This window comes from Heptranchias perlo, chromosome 3 (genome assembly GCF_035084215.1).
Source record: "Heptranchias perlo isolate sHepPer1 chromosome 3, sHepPer1.hap1, whole genome shotgun sequence".
Lineage (NCBI taxonomy): Eukaryota > Metazoa > Chordata > Chondrichthyes > Hexanchiformes > Hexanchidae > Heptranchias > Heptranchias perlo.
In genome coordinates, this window is record NC_090327.1 from 132903089 (window position 1) to 132921104 (window position 18016).

General features: G+C 44.2%; 1 long non-coding RNA gene across 7 annotated transcripts in view; it reads left to right on the forward strand.

The window, feature by feature from the left end:
• LOC137320241 (uncharacterized) overlaps positions 1 to 18016 on the forward strand; it is a 262223-nt gene that overhangs the window by 98543 nt on the left and 145664 nt on the right. Inside the window, exon 2 of one of the 7 annotated variants that reach the window (XR_010962416.1) lies at positions 321 to 411. The exons of the other annotated variants lie outside the window; for them this stretch is intronic. This is a non-coding gene — a long non-coding RNA (uncharacterized lncRNA). The remainder of the gene's footprint in view (positions 1 to 320; positions 412 to 18016) is intronic. 7 annotated transcript variants of the gene reach the window in all.

The window sequence follows — 18016 nt, forward strand, 5'->3', positions numbered from 1 at the left end:
AAAATACCAGATCCAGCAGCTGTACAACGGGCTATATCCCATGTTTTAAGTTATAAATTGGCCTGGTGCATTGAAGGCAGTTTGTAGTTTGTAATTTGCGAGTGCCCGTGGTTTCAGAGTGCCTCTTGTGTATTTTATCACGTAAGTTATTTGGGTGTCTCAATAAATGTCTGTTTTTTGCAGGTGTCCATTTTTTTTTTAAAAGAGTGTCTGATTATACAGATTTCACTCTACTGATGCTGTGTATCGGGGTAGTCACTGAATTTATGACATTTTCTTTCTTTCTCTAGCTAATTTTCTCCCTTTTTCCTCTTCTGAAGGTGTTGACTCTTTTCTGGGTGTCATTCCATTGACCCCAGCACCTCTCTGGGACCTCATCAAGTGGCAATTCTTAATGTGTGAGCCTTGACGGTGAGTTTTGGCAAGCTTTCTGACCTCAGAGGACATCAAAGCCAAGCCTGATCCTGTCCTCAGAAACTCGTACGCGCGCACACACCCCAGTAATGATCAACGGTAGGACCCTGCCCTACCCAGAGACACTAAGGCTAACTGAAGCTCCGGCTGAGAGTAATGGACTCGCCTTTGGAGTGCGACTCCAAGCAGGAGCCTTCTGGATAAATTCACTGAGCCATTGAGGGTGCTTACGTTTATGTCATCATAAGAAAAGGCATTAGAAAGTTATGATGTGGAGATGCCGGTGATGGACTGGGGTTGACAAATGTAAGGAATCTTACAACACCAGGTTATAGTCCAACTGTTTTATTTGAAAATCACAAGCTTTCGGAGGCTTTCTCCTTCGTCAGGTGAGCGAGTGTGACTCGCTCACCTGACGAAGGAGAAAGCCTCCGAAAGCTTGTGATTTTCAAATAAAACAGTTGGACTATAACCTGGTGTTGTAAGATTCCTTACATTAGAAAGTTAGTTCATGTGTACAGGGTTTGGAGACGAACGGGGTGGTACCATGACAGATTCCTCCAAGTAGTTAAAACTTCACTGGGTAGTTGTGGGCCTATGCAGCTCCTCAAGGCAGTTAATTGCCCATGAATATTGTGGAATGTTTCCTCAAAAAACTGAAATTGTTAGAAGTCTTCAACTACTTGTTGCTCATGGAGCAAAATAGAGCTAGAAATGTTTTTGCTAAATAATAACACTAACCAGGAAGGGTCCCAGTTTAAGCCTCTTGTCTGTTAGCAGACTGGGCGGCAATAGAAACACTCGGTATTCCGGGGTTAGGGAGAGGAAAGTTGGCCAGGTTTCCTGCTCCTGGTTGCTGGAATTGCAATCAGCAGCTTAAATCTTCCAAGAACATGCTGGGGGTGAGAAATCTCTTCCACCACTAGCGCCCACTCAGAAAATCACCTCCACATGTGTATATGTGGACATTGGCTAAGGACAGAATCGGCCTTGGCTGGAACGATTCCCCACGGTCAAATAACCTGCTAACTAACACTCCATGTCAAGGCTCACACAAGGTGCCACATGATAACTGACAATCATGCATACATAATCCAGCAAGGAGTCAATGCCTTCAGGGAAGGAGGACCAGAGATGAGAAAATTGGCAAAAAAAAAGTACCACCAAAGTACGTCCGATAAAGTTAGTAGAACTCAAATTGGAAAAGCCACTGGCCCATGGTAGCATGCATCCTAGAATGCCGAGGAAGTCCAAGAAGAAAGAGTGGTGGCTGTAACCACAGTCTTTCAGACATCTTTGGATGTGGAAATTGTGCCGGAGGACTGGAGGGTTGGCAATGTAGCACCTCTGATCAAGAAGGTAGAAAGTGGAAATGTAGGTCACCATAGACCAGTCAGTCAGCCTAACATTGGTAGTGGATAAGCATTTAGCAATCATAATACAGGATTATATTAATCATTTAGAAAAAGTTAATTGAGGACAGTCAATACAGATTTATAAAAAGCAAGTTGTGTTTAATCACTTTTTAATAGTTTTCTTGAGGCAAAGTGGAGTATATTGATAAAGGAAACGCAGTTGACGCTTTGCATGTGGATTTTCAAAAGGTGTTTGACAAGATGCTGCATAGGAGATTTGCTGATAAAATTGAATGTATGGTATTTACAAAGTATGTCTGTATGGATAGGAATTTGGCTAATTGACAGAAAACAGAATACTGGTCAACGTATGGTTTTCAGACAGGAGGGATATACACTGTGATGCCGTTGGGGCATAGAACACAAAAGCAAAGAGGTAATGCTAAACCTATACAAATCATTGGTTAGGTTGCAGTTGGACTATTGTGTCCAATTTTGGGTGCTCTCTCTTTTAGGAAGGAGAGGCCAGGGCCATTGAAAGAACAGAAGAGATTCACTGAGATGGTATGAGGGATGAAAGGCTTCAGTTATGAGGAAAGACAAAGGAAACTGGAGTTCTTTTCATTATAATAGAGACAGTTAAGAGGAGAATTGATAGAGATGTTCAAAATTATATGGGGTTTTGATGTGGTGGATAGGGGAAAATTATTTCTGCTGGTCCGTGAATTGGTAACTGGAGGGCAAAAATTTAAGATCATCAAGAGAACAAAGGGAGAGATTAGGCAAAAAAATAAATACGTTAGAGGCCTAACACAGGCCCGTACTTCCAGTAGTGGCTGCTGGAGTGCTGGTTGACTTTTTTTTTCTTCCCCCTCCCTAACCTCAGTGTTTAGATCAATTGTGGTGACCTAATGTCCCCTGGCTTAGATCAGCTAACTCAGCGCAGACTGAGGGTGGAACTTGGCACCCCGACTGAGCAGTTGGGTGGAGGGCACTAATTCATGACATTCTTGTGCTTTGACTCCGTGTGCTTTTCTTAAGCTGATTTTAATACTATGTGAGACCTCTGTGGGCAGTGCTGGTTCCCATTGCTAAGGAAATGCGCAGCTGGCTGGTAAGGTAAACTTACTGAGATTTGGTAATGCCGGTGGCTGGAAAGACCCATTTTTTTTTATCTGACAGCTAGCCTTTGGATTGCAACCCATTGCTCTTGACTGGTTCATCACAAACTGGCGGTGCCAGTGCAAGTCTCAATTAGCTTAAAAAACTGCTTTAAATTGCACTTTGTTCTACAAGACCCTCCTTTAGAATTGCATTTTTGGAACATAAGAACATAAGAAATAGGAGCAGGAGTAGGCCAATCGGCCCCTCGAGCCTGCTCCGCCATTCAATAAGCTCATGGCTGATCTGATCCTAACCTCAAATCTAAATTCATGTCCAATTTCCTGCCCGCTCCCCGTAACCTCTAATTCCCTTTACTTCTAGGAAACTGTCGATTTCTGTTTTAAATTTATTTAATGATGTAGCTTCCACAGCTTCCTGGGGCAGCAAATTCCACAGACCTACTACCCTCTGAGTGAAGAAGTTTCCCCTCATCTCAGTTTTGAAAGAGCAGCCCCTTATTCTAAGATTATGCCCCCTCGTTCTAGTTTCACCCATCCTTGGGAACATCCTTACCGCATCCACCCGATCAAGCCCCTTCACAATCTTATCTGTTTCAATAAGATCGCCTCTCATTCTTCTGAACTCCAATGAGTAGAGTCCCAATCTACTCAACCTCTCCTCATATGTCCGCCCCCTCATCCCTGGGATTAACCGAGTGAACCTTCTTTGTACTGCCTCGAGAGCAAGTATGTCTTTTCTTAAGTATGGAGACCAAAACTGTATGCAGTATTCCAGGTGCGGTCTCACCAATACCTTATATAACTGCAGCAATACCTCCCTGTTTTTATATTCTATCCCCCTAGCAATAAAAGCCAACATTCCGTTGGCTTTCTTGATCACCTGCTGCACCTGCATACTAACTTTTTGATTTTCTTGCACTAGGACCCCCAGATCCCTTTGTACTGCAGTACTTTCCAGTTTCTCGCCATTAAGATAATAACTTGCTCTCTGATTTTTCCTGCCAAAGTGCATAACCTCACATTTTCCAATATTGTATTGCATAACAGAATTAGTTTGGAACAGAATTATAAGCTAACTTTGTAGTTAGATTCAGACTAAAATGGAGCTTTACTCTGAATCTAACTACAGACTATGAACCTGACTTTTGGTACTTGATGCTGACACTGGCTGAGTAAAGTGGGAAATGTCCTATTGCCCACTAACATCCCTTGCACAGAAGGCTAATTTTTTTAGATTTTACATGAAGGAATAGAGGAATATATTTTCGAAGCTTAAAACTTCTATTCATTCAAGGTCCCATCATCTCCACTCACCTACACGTTAACCATTAGTTGGCCTACACATTAGCCAAGCAATAGCAGCAGTTTAAATTCATTAATATTAACCAGTCAGAAGTTTAATGCCTCATTTATGCTGGTGTTCGAAGATCAGACCCCAAAATCCAATCTTTGACCATGTGCGGTACAAGTTATGCATTAAAGCTGTGCTGGTTGTAACCGGACTCATTTTCCAAGAAGGTACGTTTTGTGCCTGTGACTGAAGTGTATTATCGTGGCAGATACAAGACTGTACAGCTAAACAGCCTGCCATCTTTTCTGCCTACCCCCACCCACCCCCCCCCTGCCCCAGACCACTCCAGAAATAGTGAATTCATCTGATAAATACAGATAGTAAATGTGTGGTTTCTCTCTCCAGAGAGGCTGCCTGACCTGCTGAGTGTTTCCAGCATTTTCTGTTTTTATTACGAGGTAATGGATAATGCATACTTAAGTCAGAAACCAGAGTCTTAAACTTAAATAAAGCCAATTACGTAGGTATGAGGGGCGAATTGGCTAAGGCAGATTGGGAAATTAGATTAAAGGGTATGACGGTTGATTAACAATGGCAAACATTTAAAGAAATATTTCATTGTTCTCAACAAATACACATTCCATTGAGAAATAAAAATTCCATGGGAAAGCAATCCATCTGTGGCTAACTAAAGAAGTTAAGGATATTATTAGATTAAAAGAAGAGGCCTATAATGTTGCCAAGAAGAGTAGTAAGCCTGAGGATTGGGAGAGTTTTAAAAATCAGCAAACGACAACCAAAAAATTGATAAAAAGGGAGAAAATTGAATGAGAATAAACTAGCAAGAAATATAAAAACGGATTGTAAGAGCTTCTACAAGTTTATATAAAGGAAGAGAGTAGCAAAAGTAAACGTTGGTCCCTTACAGGTGGAGACAGGAGAAATTATAATGGGGAATCAGGAAATGGCAGATGTGTTAAACAAATATTTTGTATCTGTCTTCACAGTGGAAGACACAAAAACATACCAGAAATAGTGGGGAACCAAGGGGCTAATGAGAGTGAGGAACTTCAAGTAATTAATATCACTAGAGAAAAAGTACTGGAAAAACTAAAAGCTGCTACATCCACTGGACCTGATGGCCTACATCCGAGAGTTCTAAAAGAAGTGGCTGCAGAGATAGTGGATGCATTGGTTATGATCTTCCAAAATTCCCTAGATTCTGGAACGGATTGGAAGGTAGCAAATGTAACACCGCTATTCAAGAAAGGAGGGAGAGAGAAAACAGGGAACTACAGGCCAGTTAACCTGATGTCAGTCATCGGGAAAATGCTGGAATCCATTATTAAGGAAGTCGTAAAAGGGCATTTGGAACATAATGTGATTAGGCAGAGTCAACATGGTTTTATGCAAGGGAAACTGTGTTTGACAAATTAATGAATGTTTTGAAGATATAAGTAGCAGGGTAGATAAAGAGGAACCAGTGGATGCAGTATATTTGGATTTTGAAAAGGCATTCAATAAGGTGCCACATAAAAGGTTGTTACACAAGATAAGGGCTCATGGGGTTGGGGGTAATATATTAGCATGGATGGAGGATTGGTTAATGGACAGAAAACAGAAGAAATAAATGGGTCATTTTCAGGTTGGCAGGCTGTAACTAGTGGGGTGCCGCAAGGATCAGTGCTTGGGCCTCAGCTATTTGCAATCTATATTAATGACTTAGATGAAGGGATCGAGTGTAATGTATCCAAGTTTGCTGATGATACAAAGCTAGGTGGGAAAGTAAGCTGTGAGGAGGACACAGAGTCTGCAAAGGGCTTTAGACAGGTTAAGTGAGTGGGCAAGAAGGTGGCAGATGAAGTATAATGTGGGGAAATGTGAAGTTATTCACTTTGGTAGGAAGAATAGAAAAGCAATATTTTTTTAAATGGTGAAAAACTATTAAATATTGGTGTTCAGAGAGACTTGGGTGTCCTTGTACAAGAAACCCAAAAAGTTAGCATGCAGGTACAGCAAGCAATTAGGAAAGCAAATGGGATGTTGGCCTTTACTACAAGGGGGTTGGAGTACAAGAGTAGGGAAGTCTTACTACAGTTGTACAGGGCATTGCTGAGACCTCACCTGGAGTACTGTGTACAGTTTCGGTCTCCTTATCTAAGGAAGGATATACTTGCCATAGAGGCGGTGCATCAAAGGTTCACTAGATTAATTCCTGGGATGAGAGGGTTGTCCTGTGAGGAGAGATTGAGTAGAATGGGCCCATACTGTCTGGAGTTTAGAAGAATGAGAGGTAATCTCATTGAAACATATAAGATTCTGAGAGGGCTTGACAGGGTAGAGGCTGAGTGGTTGTTTCCCTGGCTGGAGAGTCTCGAACTAGGGGGCATAGTCTCAGGATAAAAACTGAGATGAGGAGGAATTTCTTCACTGAGGGTTGTGAATCTTCAGTATTCCCTACCCCAGAGGGCTGTGGATGCTGAGTCGTTGAGTATATTCAAGGCTGAGATGGATAGATTTTTGGACTCTGGGGGAATCAAGGGATATGGGGATCGGGCAGGAAAGTGGAGTTGAGGTTGAAGATCAGCCATGATCTGATTGAATGGTGGAGCAGGCTGGAGGGGCCGTATGGCCTACTCCTGCTCCTATTTCTTATGCACATATGTAGTGGGTGCTCATGGGTTATTTGACCTCTGGGAGCATCACAGCCACGCCTGATCTCGCTTCCCCCGGCCCAACCAACATCCATACATATAAAGATTTCAGCAGTAGGAGCCAGTGGCTGGTTCTCCATCTCCCAGTACAGTGCATTTACCCAGTACCACAGGCTATTTTAATTGGGCACACGATACGTATTTAATAACAGAAAATGCTGGACAACGCTCATCAGGTCAGGCAGCATCTGTGGCGGGAGAAGCAGAGTTAACGTTTCAGGTCGATGACCTTTCATCAGAACCGGAGGACGTTAGAGATTAACAGATTTTAAGCAAGTACAGGGCCAGGGAAAAATGTGGGGTGGGGAGGAGTGAACAAAGGTCTGTGACAGGGTGGAGGGCAGGAGTGATTAAATGACAAAAGTGATAGTGCAAGGCAAAAGGAGGTGGTGATGACACAAGTATAGAAACAAGAAATTGGTCCAGAGGAGGTCTAAATGGTTGCAGCGGAATAGCAGAGGGAAGCAGGGAAAATCTGGCAAAGAGGAGAAGGCTTCCGTGGCCCGGGAATGTGGCGGAAGAAAGGCAGATAGATCCCAGGGGTGCAGAACACGCTGCCGGAACTATATTTGGATTCTGTCTCATTTCAAATACAGTGTACTGATTAAAGCACAATATCTTTCTGTAAATGAACAGTGGAGTCTGAATTTGCTTAAATTGCATTTGTGGGATTCATTGCTTCTGTTTGAGCCATGAGCAGATGACATTTGCAAACCAGCCTTAATTGCAGCCAGTCGGACAGGTACTCGGTAGTTAATGTTTTTGTCAGATCTGAATGACCCCATCCCAAGACATCACTTGATCACTGTTACCTTGTTTGTAAATGAATTATCTTGAAAAAGCACATTGTTGTTAACGCAGATCTGGATAATTGCTGGCCATTGATTCTATTGTAAATAGAAACTGCTGCTATGTGCTATTTGTCTGTGAAAAGTTTCCACGAAGCTGCTCTGTACAGTGATTATTGCCACAAATTGCTGACCAGCGTATCTTGCTGCAGTGGCAGGAACACAGATATGATACACATTGAGTGAGTTAAGGCTATTCTCAACTTCCACAAGAAATAGGAACATAGAAACAGGAGTAGGCCATTCAGCCCCTCGTGCCTGCTCCGCCATTTGATAAGATCATGGCTGATCTGTGATCTAACTCCACATACTTGCCTTTGACCCATATCCCTTAATACCTTTGGTTGCCAAAAAGCTATCTATCTCACATTTAAATTTAGCAATTGAGCTAGTATCAATTGCCGTTTGCGGAAGAGAGTTCCAAACTTCTACCACCCTTTGTGTGTCGAAATGTTTTCTAATCTCGCTCCTGAAAGGTCTGGCTCTAATTTTTAGACTGTGCCCCCTACTCCTAAAATCCCCAACCAGCGGAAATAGTTTCTCTCTATCCACCCTATCTGTTCCCCTTAATATCTTATAAACTTCGATCAGATCACCCCTTAACCTTCGAAACTCTAGAGAATACAGCCCCAATTTGTTTAATCTCTCCTCGTAACTTAACCCTTGGATTCAGTATGAAAACACATTTGCATTGATGGATTGTCACTCATGGCAAGTCAGAAATTAATGGCAAACCAGCAGTGACGCTTGTGTCAACTGAGACAGTATTGACCATCTGCTAGGTGGCTGGGGACCCGTTGATCTGCACTTCTGTTGGCAGTGCCATGTAAGATAAACATAAATCCAAAATAGCTTGCTGCCCAACATGGTGGTAGCCATGTTTTTGGTCACCAGCCAAACATGCTTCGAAGCAATTTTTGCTTTTGGCCTATACCGAACATTCTTAACAATGAGGGAAGGTAGTAGCCCCTGCAAAGTAGTCAGTGTTTGCAACATTGAAACAGTTTGGTGCACGTGGAAATTTACCTTGTGTATACCAGTTAATATTGTATGTATGTACTCTGATGAGGATTCAGGTCGTACCTGTCTAGCACCTCCCTGGACTGCCTCTGTGCCATCAGACTATTTGTCTGACATCCAGTCTTAGATTAGTTGCAACTTCCTCTAGCTCCACGTAAGGAAGGCCAGAGCCATTGGCTTTGGCCTCTGTTAACTAACCTTGGCAACGATTCCTTGCCCCTTGTTAGCCGTTGTCTCAGGCTGGACTGGCGTTGGCTTCCCGTTCAGCCCTGAGTTTAGTTTCAGACCCAGTATCTTCACCACCGCAAGGACCACTTGCTTCCACCTCCACAACATTGCCTGCCCTTGAACTACCACAGCTCCTTTTGCCATTGAAGCCTTTGTCACCTCAGCACTGTTACTCCAGCTGGCTTTCCCAGCAGGTCTCCTTTCCTCCACCCTCTTATAAACGCCAACTTATGCAACTCCTACACGTATCCAGTTCCACTCGTTCATCACCCCTCCAAACAATTATTACTCTGGCCTTTTTTGTATTCCGCTTCTCCCACCATTTGGTGGCGGAGTCGTCAGCTGTCTGCTTCCGCCTCTCTGGAATTCCCTTCCTAAACCTCTCCACCATCTGCTCCCCCTTTAAAAAGCTTCTTAAAACCCATCTCTTTGATTAAGCCATCGGTCACTCCTAATCTCTCCATACCACGCTCAAAGTCTGTTTCCTCAAGCCTATCTGTGAAGCACCTTGGGGCGGTTTTTATGTTAAAGTCATTTTATAAATGCAAGTTGTTGTTGTCTTTTATATACCTGCATGAAGTGCCTCCTTAACAGCATTCTTTCTTAAACTTTCCTCATAGCTTCTCTTGGAATCTGTCTTGTTGTTCTTCTCAGCACCCATGCCAATACTTGTAATTTTTTTTTTCTTGTGGTGACCAGAATTGAATTCATTACTCCAAGTGTGGTCTGATCATGGCATTGTAAGTCCTTGGCATAACCTCTGGAGCCTCCTAGTCTACTACTCTGGCTATGTATATCCCAGTATTCTATTAGCTTTTGTATTTGCTTCACCGCATCGTTTGGACATTGAGAGTGACGAGTCTACCCTCACTCCCAGGTCTGTTTTCAACGATTATGTTTATAGTGGTGAGATCTATTTGTTGAAGGTTTATACTGGACTGATAACTGGTGCGCAGCCCCTTTTTATTTGTCCAGCAAAGTGGCACATGTCACGACATTTGAAAGCAAGCCATTTGGCTTGCCAGTGTCTAACCAAAACTAGATTAACATTTCCAGACAGACCAATCTGTGAAACTCGCTGCAGCAGATGTGGACTGTTTCAGTTCTGCGCTCCAGTACTTGTTTGCAGTATTGCAAAAGCTCCACAATCACTGCAACAAATGGCCTGGTCTAGTCCATTGAGCCGGCTGGCAGGCAGAAAGTTACTCATATCAATACTACGGTATTTTCGATCCTGCCCAATTTAATCTGCGTTAGTCGTGCTCACTTGCCAAGAACCAAAGCACGCTTTGTGTTTGGTGGAGACTTCCTGTCATTCTCAAAACATTACTTTCCAGAATGGCAGCAATACCACACGATTAAGGCCATTTGAGTTGGGGACTTTTAAGTACTTTCAGTCCACTGCCAAATCAGCTGCACTCATCTAAATAGCGATCCATTAGATGAGAAGTTAGGGTGTTGGCATGTTGTGTTTGTAAACACTACCAACTGATGTTCTGTCACCTCATTGTTTCTGGTGGCAGACAGGAGCTAAAATGACAAACGTAAGACAGAATCATTTGCTACTACACATATATTGAGAGAAACTGAGCTAGGCGACCCCACCTTTTCGGTAATTTTCATTTATCGCGGAGGCGATTTTAACCTTACCCTCCTGGCGGAAACTGGGTGGGCATTTAAAATCGGCCAGGTGACTTGCCTGCCGACGTCCCATACCAGTCCCCCACTGTCTCCTATTTTAACCTGCTCTTCTCAGCGGGCGGCAAGGACGCCTGCCTGAAGCCAGTGGGATCTTTTTTCTAAGCATGCAGAATGGTGTCCAACGACATCATGGGGCCCCGATTGCAATTTTAACTGCGTCTTGAGCGGGGAATCTGTTGTGGCTTTCCCACCAGATGAAGGCAACGGGAAGAGGATCCGAGGCCAGAAGGATCCCACACAGGTAAGTTTATTTACTTTCCTTGTGGGGTCAGGAGGAGCAGGGGTGGTCCTCCAGGTCTCGAGGAAAGTTTAGGCCACCCCAGTCCCAGTTCTCCCCTTTCCTTCCCGAAACCCCTCCCTGCGAATTACCACCCGTTACGGGTGGGCAGCTCAGGCCCGAGAGTAAAAATCACCCGAGCCCCTCGCTGTCGAGATGGAGAAGGTTGGATCTCGCCTCAGCACCTGGCCACCCGATTCCCACCCCAGGTTAAAATCGGGGCTCATGCTTTCTGAAGTTTGAATTCCTGCTGCATTAAGCACCGGGCAGGTTCCAAGTACAAATTCGCAGGGATGAACCAACGGTCTCCCATTTCTATCCTGCCACCCTTTGTGTCTATCGTGGATCTTTTTTCACTCCAATTTTCTCCACTTCTCTCCCCTAACTGATGCCCTTCCTGAGGTATGGTTTGATGGGCACTGTGCCCTCCTGTGATTGAACTCATTCAGAATTCTTTCCCCCCTCCCCTGTCATGCTATCTTGCATTAAATCCTACTCGCCTATCTCCCCAAATCTTGCCAAACTTCATTAGCTCTCTGATCGTCAGTGTATAGAATTAAAAATTGTTTTTGACTTGCATCTTCCAACTGTTGCCATCTCCACTAGTCCTCTGTCTCTGCTTGCACCTTCCACTCTTCCATCTCTGGTCTTCTGTGCCTTCCATAGCTGTGGGGATGGGTGTGAGATCGCGGGAGTTAAGTGTTTAGCCATGCTGGTCTGGCCATGATGGTGTGGGGCAGGCTTGATGGACCAGCTGGTCTTTTCCTGCCCGTCAGTTTTGTATGTTCTCCTGCCCTTCTGCTATTATATTGGTCGCTGAGTTTTCATTCTAGAATTCCCCATAATTTCTCCACCCTGCTACATCTCTCTCTACCGTCAAAAGATTCCTTAAAACCTACCTCTTTGCTCAAGTATGACCCCAATTGTAAAGCACTTTGGGATGTTTTGCTATGTTAAAATCACTATATAAATGTTATTATTGTTCATGTGTGACTCTTGACGGTGAATATCGAAGGCTGTTTAACTGCAGGGTCTGTCAGAGTCAAACCTGCTGCCATCGTCACTCTATGCCCACAAGCGCATAGTTCTTGCAGGGTTCATTGGATAGCAATCAGGATTAATGTTTTTCCCCAATCCCTACTCCAGGGGTGCTGAGACCAATTGTAGAAGCCCAATTCTTGCCTCTGCTGAGATCAGCTAACTCAACACAGACTAGGGATTGAATATGGGAACTCCCTGGTCTGTGTGGCATAGTTCCGCACTCGCCAGTACAACTACAGCTGAACCATTGGGGGAAGATTAGGGTATTTTATTCCTTTTTAAGGCAGTCGGTTGCATAAAGTTTCCACCCGAATTAACGTTGCTCTGTGTGGGCTTGCGCTGACACGATGCATTTTGAATCCCTACATGGTTAATGTGAAATGCCTGTTGTATTAAGAAGCCTTGAGGCATGTCTAAATGCTCCAAGATCAGTTGTCCTTAACACTGTTCAATGCAGGCACTTTTATATAAAACAGCCAGACACTAGGAGAGCTGAAGATAACGGCGACCTGTCACCTTTGTGTGTTGAACTCTTCCATTTACCTTCAGATCTACAAGTGGCCTAATTGGAGGTGAGTTGGGTTCCATTTTGTATGTGCACGTGCGGGCTGGGAGTGTTAACGTAGCTATGCAGCAATGTTGTTGCACACATATACGTCCCAAGTAACTTTTGGCGGGCCTGGGAATAATCATATCATTTGCAACTTATGTGTCACGATGCACTCATTGGAGCTGTGTGGTGCGCTCTTATAGAAGGTAGGTAGGAGGCATAGTAATCAACAACAGCTCATTGGATGCAAGAAAATGTGGGTCTTTGGTGTTGGGATCATGGAGGTTGGGTTGCTTATATAGGAGTGTGCAGTCAACTACAGGAGGACCACATCCCTGCATCAACAGGGTAGAAGTGTTTATATGGTATGGCACAGGTTTAATGTCATACCACTGATGTGGTTGCCATGCAGCTGTATAGCAGAGACTTCAATTATTGTCATATGCAAAACAGCAATTAGCACAGTTGCTTACATGAACTGATAGCATTGGTGTGGCTTCATTTGCCCTTTGGAGTCATTAATGCGTGTGTTAGGTCAGATGTTGGCCGAAAGTGCTGAAAACAAAAGTGGGACAAATCAATCATTATAATACAATTTCATTTACACAGTGCTCCTCTGTTAAAATGTTAATGCGGAGTACGTTTTACTGATTGGAAAATATCCATTTACGAAGAGTGCTGTGTAGCGTTTGGATTGAATGCAGTGGAGGAGTGATATTTTTAGTTAGGAACTTCCCGGTCCTTACTCACGGGTCTCTGCCAGTGCTGTTTCATAGTTGTCTGCTGGAAGCCACATAAAAGTGCCTGAGGCTGCTGCCTCCTTGTTTTGTTTCAAAAGTTCTTTCGAAGCTTATTATTGGGAAACGTGTTGGCCAGACATACTGACTAGGCGCAGAAAATTACCACCAGGAGGAATGGCAGGCTCGCACACATGTCCTGCCTCTTACTCAGGTGCGGAGTGGTGGAGGGCAGGAAACGTCACAGACGCAGTCCCAAGTCCTACTACTCATTCTTGGGGTATCACAAGCATGGACTCCCAACATTCACTCTGGAGTTATTCGGGGGGTGCAATCGCAGTATGTCCTACCCTATTCATTCAGAATTTGTATCCGATTGTATCTTCATGGTGGAAGGGGCAGTAAGAGAAATGTTTGTTCAGGTTTGCTGTGACATGGGTGTGTGATATAGCGAGTCCTTGAAGTCATCCAGTACTGGATGAACAGAAATTTCCTCCCAACTAAACATTGGGAAGATTGAAGCCATTGTCTTCGGTCCCAGCCACAAACTCCGTTCCCTCGCCACCAACTCCATCCCTCTCCCTGGCCACTGTCTGAGGCTGGGGCTGAACCTCACCATTCTCACCCTTGGCATCCAATTTGACCCTGAGATGAGCTTCCGACCACACATCCGCTCCATTGCCCAGACCGCCTACTTCCACCTCCGTAACATCACCTGTCTCTGTCCCCGCCTCAGCTTATCTGCTGCTGAAACCCTCATCCATGTCTTTGTTACCTCCAGACTCGACAATTCCAATGTTCTCCTGGTCGGCCTCCCATCTTCCACCCTCCATCAAATTGAGCTCATCTAAAACTCTGCCCGTATCCTAACTCACAACAAGTCCCGTTCACCCATCACCCCTGTGCTCGCTGACCTACATTGGCTCTCGGTCCAGCAATGGATTCTCACCCTTGTTTTCAAATCCCTCCATGGCCTCGCCCCTCCCTATCTCTGTAACCTCCTCCAGCCCTACAACCCTCCGAGATCTCTGAGCTCCTCCAATTCTGGTGTCTTGCGCAGCTGCTTAGGCCCAATGCTCTGGAATTCCCTCCCTAAACCTCTCTACCTCTCTCTCCTCCTTTTTAAGACACTCCTTTATAGCTTTTGGTCACCTGTCTTAATATCTCCTTATGTGGCTTGGTGTCAAATTTTGTTTGCTAACACTCCTGCGCCTTGAGACTTTTACATCGAGCTGCATCGAAACTACAGCATAGAAATAGGCCATTCGGCCCAACTGGTCTTTGCCAGCGTTTATGCTGCACACGAGCCTCCTCCCTCCCTACTTCATCTAACCCTATTAATATCCTTCTATTCCTTTCTCCCTCATGTACTTAACCCAGCTTTCCCTTTCCTACATTAAAGATGCTATACAAATGCAAGTTGTTGTTGATGATTGGGTAAAGCAATGTTTTACTCCTCGCTAAGGCAATTGCTCTTTCCAGTGGAATTAGGTTCAGTAATAGCATTAGTTCTCTTGCTGCCAAATCTGTCTGGTGGAGTTGGTAACAACAGAACAACTGTGTACTGCAAAGTCACAGGCACCTTCTCTGCCATCAGGAAAGGCGCATACAGGCCAGCAATGGCGAAAGCACAGCGGTGTCTTGTATTGAGGTGGGGGTGGTGGGGGGGGGGGGGGGGGAGAAAGAGAGTGGAGACGTGAGAACTGAACCCATCTGCAGCAGATCCGAACTGACGGACACGTCACCAAGCGCTGCTATCGGGAGCTGTTCATATTTGTTGCCATCGACACTTTGGGTCGGAAGCAATGAGTAACGTGTTCTAGAAGGGTTTACTTGTTTGATAGCAAGAGTGTCCAGTGTTTTTTACCACAGGGTTTGCCCTGATGACTGTTGGAGGAAGCCCTGGTAAGAGAGACATCAGGGAAAACCCTGTAATATTAAACCCAGTAGTATAAAGAAGGGTGGGGGGGGGGATAAGAAGATATTTGGAGATGTTTGTGGCCCCTTGTGATATAGAGAAATGATTGTAATTCTTCGCATGACCGTGACCTCGATTTTAAAAGAGTAGGATTTTACTTGTGGCCGTAATGCATTGTTTCTGCTTTTGACACTTGGAGTTTCTTCAGGAAATTCCATTTCTGTTGAGGCGTAGAAAAACTTGTGATAACTCTCAAAATGTTCAGTGTGGGTGTTGAAAGGGAGACACATATGCTAGCAGGCAGAGGCGCCGCATGATATAAAATAATTGGCCACATATGTGAGGCGGAAATGGTACGTGTTAGTGACTGCTACTCAAATGTGGGCTGGAGCTACCTTCAAAGGTGATCGACTGGAACACAGCCAAGTGTTTTCTGTGTCTGCATCGAAGAGCTGTGGAAGAGGTGGTACTAGGTAAATTGCTGTAAATTAAGACCAACAAATATTATTGAAGCCAAATGGGTAGGTTTGGTAATGGAGCTTTGAAACTTCAATATTCCACTGTGGCATTTTTCCACTTTCCATTAAAATAATGTTGTGGGTCAGCTTTTATTTTGCCTCAGGAGACGTTTTAAATGCATAATTTCAGGGGGGCTGTATTTCTCTCAACATCAGAAATCGAGAAGGGAAATGAGCACTGGTATTCCGTGTTTTTTTTTAAATAAAATCAGAGCCCAGTAAAAAGGCAGTCTCCCCCAATTTCCCCCATTCAGTACAGTGGCCCGACACTGATCTGCTTTTATATCCTAAATGGAGAAAGGTCTGAGCGTTTTGTCACCGATGGGTTTCACGTAGGCGCTCATTTGGGAAACACATTGTGATGTCACCCAGTCCACTCTTCAAAAGCATAAAACAAAGACAGCTAAATTAAAGTTGAACGCTAGTGTGATACTAACCAAATGCTTCCTGTGTAAGAACTTTCTAATGTTTTGGTATTCCACTTGGTGCAACTCCTTTGTGGATTAACACCCCTCCCTCCCTCACACACACCCAACACTTACAGCATCATGTTTCTTATGTCCCTCCATCTCTAGCTGTTTCTTCTTTGGCCTTTTACTTGTGATCCTGAGAGTCCGGCATCTGACATGTATGCTGTTAAAACTGTTTCCCAAACCTGCCCGCAGGCTCATATTCGCAGGTAAATGTAATATATAATGTGCGGGCCTGTCTCCCATGGCATTGTTTGGAGTGAGTCGGAGGATGTGGTGTTAGAACACGTAGTGTGATTCATTAACAAAATGGGCTAGGGAAAGTGTTTCAGAAAGTGCACATTATACACAAGACTTTGGCTACTAATATATTAAATCTCCTGTGGTGTTGCATATAGTGAGTCGTAGAATATGCTCGCTCACTCTTATGTTTCTGATGTCTTTCTGTTGCTGTTGCTCTCTGTCTCTCTTCTGCTTATGTATCTCTTTCCTGCTTCTCTCCCCTTAACTCTTATTGCTTCTCTCTGGGTTGTTTTTTAGGTGGGTGACATGGCATGGTTTGGCAGGGAAAGGGACCACCAATGGCTCCAGGTTGTATTTGGGGCGGGGTTGCGAGGACTATGTGGTCGTCAGCAGCTTTCTTCCCGTCACCACCTCCAATTATTCAAGCTTTCCTCCCCAGCCCCTCGCTCCCATCGCATTCCCTACCCTTTCACCTTTCCACTATCGCCTCCCCTTCCTACTACCTCCTCACTCTCAACACTACCTCACGTTCCCTACCTCGTTCCCTTCACACTACCCGTTCAGCCCTTGTATCCTCCCGTCTCCTTGCTGTGCTGTCACTTATCTCACTCTTTACCCTCCATCAAGTCTGTCCATTAGTTGGCTTCAAAATTCATTGGGTGTCTTTTTTTGCAAATTGAACATGAAGCCTGGCTGTCTCTTTCCTTCTCCTCTGGCTGCAGTCTGTGTCTCTGCGCACTTTTTCTTTTCTTCCCCCTTAGCTTAATGTACTTTCTGAAGCTTGTACAACACAAAAGAATAACTACAGCAGGAGTATAATCAAAACTGTTACTTTTTTCTCATTCTCACTCACACACACACACACAGCCTCTTTTTAAAAAAAAATAAAATCACTAAATACAAACTTTACCTCAGTAGTTTTAAATTTTGTCCTCTTGTAATTCAAAATTACTTGAAGAAAGGCTACAGAGTACAAAGTGCTAGAAACTAAAGAAAGATATTCCATGAGTGTAGCTGACTGGCAATGATGCACCCTGGGACATTAGGCATATCGCACATGCTCAGACTGCACCATCCTAATTCAGCTCAGTCATAGCTCTCGGCAATATCATCAAGTCCAAGCCCAAGCTTTTAGAACAGGTCACGGCATTCAAATCAAAACTTCAATGAAGACGTTAAAAGACACGAAAGATAAATTTAATCATATTGTTGTAAAACATGTTAATTTTTTGTTTTCTTTAAAAGCATATTTAGAACATTAGAAGTTACACTTGGAGAGAAAAAAAAAATCAGAAAGCATTTTGATTGATTGAGAATCCAGTGGTCAAATTGTGCAATAAAACAGTGCCACCTACAGTGGTAGCAGGTACTGCAGGTGCTAATCATAAGTCTTCAGTGAAACCCGTACCCCACATCCTGAAATTAATACAGAACCAGATAATTTCCCATGGGGAGTCAAGACCAAGTGCAGTATTCAGGATTAGAGGGTGAGAGGATAATTGGATCCAGGCAGAGAGGCGGGGGTCGGGGGGGTGGTGGTTACGTGGGAAGAGGGAAGGGCATGGGG